This window comes from Colobus angolensis, unplaced genomic scaffold, assembly GCF_000951035.1.
Source record: "Colobus angolensis palliatus isolate OR3802 unplaced genomic scaffold, Cang.pa_1.0 Scaffold9, whole genome shotgun sequence".
Taxonomy (NCBI): Eukaryota; Metazoa; Chordata; class Mammalia; order Primates; family Cercopithecidae; genus Colobus; species Colobus angolensis.
Genome location: NW_012122931.1, coordinates 1,303,444 through 1,303,795, shown reverse-complemented (window position 1 = coordinate 1,303,795; position 352 = coordinate 1,303,444).

Sequence of the window (352 nt, the reverse complement as noted above, 5' to 3'; positions counted from 1 at the left end):
AAGGGCTGAGGGCGCCACGCCAGGGGTGGACCAGGTCCGACCTTCCCCCTCCTCTGAGGCTCTCTCCTTCCTTCCTGTGTTGGCCTTTGGAGCCCACAGTTTCAGCGTCTGTCACGGACCCCACCACCTACCCAAGCGCTGCTGAGGACTTTAAGTCTGGCTTTTGAATTTTCAGTGCTTTCTGATTATTTGTAGACTCAACATCAGAAGAGGCTACTTGCCCTAAACTGAACACAGTATATTTTCATTGCAGATCTTTTTACGTTTTTAAGAAAAAATGCAATTTGTCTACAAAGTCACCCCCGTCCAAAAACAAAACAAAACAAAACACCTCCCTAGGAATTGTGACTGG